This window comes from Aulonocara sp. 'chitande type north' Nkhata Bay, unplaced genomic scaffold (assembly GCF_057382095.1).
Source record: "Aulonocara sp. 'chitande type north' Nkhata Bay isolate Kocher_YH1m ecotype deep benthic unplaced genomic scaffold, A_spYH_male_GT1.1 unmapped_scaffold_33, whole genome shotgun sequence".
NCBI classification, from domain to species: Eukaryota; Metazoa; Chordata; class Actinopteri; order Cichliformes; family Cichlidae; genus Aulonocara; species Aulonocara sp. 'chitande type north' Nkhata Bay.
In genome coordinates, this window is record NW_028234365.1 from 1 (window position 1) to 2500 (window position 2500).

The window sequence follows — 2500 nt, forward strand, 5'->3', positions numbered from 1 at the left end:
ACCTTTGCTACTCATTACCCTTAGACTGCTCAACTGGAGAGGGGAGAAAAAAAGGCCCTGGCCGAGGTGGTGAGTCGGCCTCCACTCTCCCTCACGGTTGAAAAAGATGTGCTCCTGGTGCACTGGCCCTGCTGAAAATCTCTCTCCATTTGGCCGAGGCAGAGAGTCGGCCTCCTCTCTCCCTTACGGTCGAAAAAGATGTGCTGCTGTCGAACTGGCCATTACATCCTCACCTGATCTAGTCCCCCATTAGATCCGCCCCCCCACCGCAGTTACCCCGTACCACATATCTAGCACGGACCTTGACCTCCAGCAGGCCCCGGGGACCCACATTACCCCCCCCCCCCCTTCCCCCTGCAGTTACCCTGTACCACATGTCTAGCATGGACCTTGACTTCCAGCAGGCCCCGTGGACCCACATTACCCCCCCCTGCAGTTACCCTGTGCCACATATCTAGCATGGACCTGGACCTCCAGCAGGCCCTGGGGACCCACATACTCCCCTGCTCTACTCCCCCACTAGCTTTCCTTTCTTGCAGTTACGCTCCAGCGCATATCCAGCATGGACCTTGACCTCCAGCAGGCCCCGTGAACCCACATTACCCCCCCCCCCCCCCCCCCTCCTGCAGTTAACCCTGTACCACGTATCTAGCATGGACCTGGACCTCCAGCAGGCCCCGGGGACCAACATACTCCTCTGCTCTACTCCCCCACTAGCTTTCCTTCTCCCGCAGTTACCCTCCACCACAAATCCAGCATGGCCCTTGCCCTCCAGCAGGCCCCGAGGACCCACATACTCCTCCGCTCTAATCCCCCATGAGCTTTCCTTCTCCTGCAGTTACCCTCCACCGCATATCCAGCATGGCCCTTGACCTCCAGCAGGCCCCGGGGACCAACATACTCCTCTGCTCTACTCCCCCACTAGCTTTCCTTCTCCCGCAGTTACCCTCCACCACAAATCCAGCATGGCCCTTGCCCTCCAGCAGGCCCCGAGGACCCACATACTCCTCCGCTCTAATCCCCCATGAGCTTTCCTTCTCCTGCAGTTACCCTCCACCGCATATCCAGCATGGCCCTTGACCTCCAGCATGCCCTGGGGACCCACATACTCCTCTGCTCTACTCCCCCACTAGCTTTCCTTCTCCCGCAGTTACCCTCCACCACAAATCCAGCATGGCCCTTGCCCTCCAGCAGGCCCCGAGGACCCACATACTCCTCCGCTCTAATCCCCCATGAGCTTTCCTTCTCCTGCAGTTACCCTCCACCACATATCCAGCATGGCCCTTGACCTCCAGCATGCCCCGGAGACGCACATCCTCCCCTGCTCTAGTCCCCCACTAGCTTACCTTTCTTGTAGTTACGCTCCAGCGCATATCCAGCATGGACCTTGACCTCCAGCAGGCCCCGGGGACGCACATCCTCCCCTGCTCTAATCCCCCACTAGCTTTCCTTCTCCTGCAGTTACCCTCCAGCGCATATCCAGCATGGACCTTGACCTCCAGCATGCCCCGTGGACCCACACTTAAGCCCCCTCCCACTGACAAAGCAAAACACCACTGGCAAAATCCTCGTGCCCCTGGTACTCCAGAATGTAAATTCAAACATGCCCCTGGTACACTGCGCAGAAACACTTTGCCACACACACGCACGCACTGCTTGTGCCTATGGTACGACAACTTTTCTCGTGCCTATGGTACGACAACTTTTCTCGTGCCTATGGTACAACAATTTTTCTCGTGCCTATGGTACAACAACTTTTTGCCGTGCCCCTGGTACACCGCTCAGTAGCACTTTGCCACACAAGCTCTCCTCGTGCCTATGGTACGACAACTTTTCTCGTGCCTATGGTACAACAACTTTTCGCCGTGCCCCTGGTACACCGCTCAGTAGCACTTTGCCACACAAACTCTCCTAGTGCCTATGGTACGACATCTTTTCTCGTGCCTATGGTACAACAACTTTCCTCCGTGCCCCTGGTACGACAGCTTTTCTCGTGCCTATGGTACAACAACTTTTCTCGTGCCTATGGTACAACAACTTTTCGCCGTGCCCCTGGTACACCGCTCAGTAGCACTTTGCCACACAAACTCTCTTAGTGCCTATGGTACGACATCTTTTCTCGTGCCTATGGTACAACAACTTTCCTCCGTGCCCCTGGTACGACAGCTTTTCTCGTGCCTATGGTACAACAACTTTTCTCGTGCCTATGGTACAACAACTTTTCGCCGTGCCCCTGGTACACCGCTCAGTAGCACTTTGCCACACACACACTCCTCGTACCTATGGTACGACAACTTTTCTCGTGCCTATGGTACGACAACTTTTCTCGTGCCTATGGTACAACAACTTTTCGCCGTGCCCCTGGTACACCGCTCAGTAGCACTTTGCCACACAAACTCTCCTCGTGCCTATGGTACGACAACTTTTCTCGTGCCTATGGTACAACAACTTTCCTCCGTGCCCCTGGTACGACAACTTTTCTCGTGCCTATGGTACGACA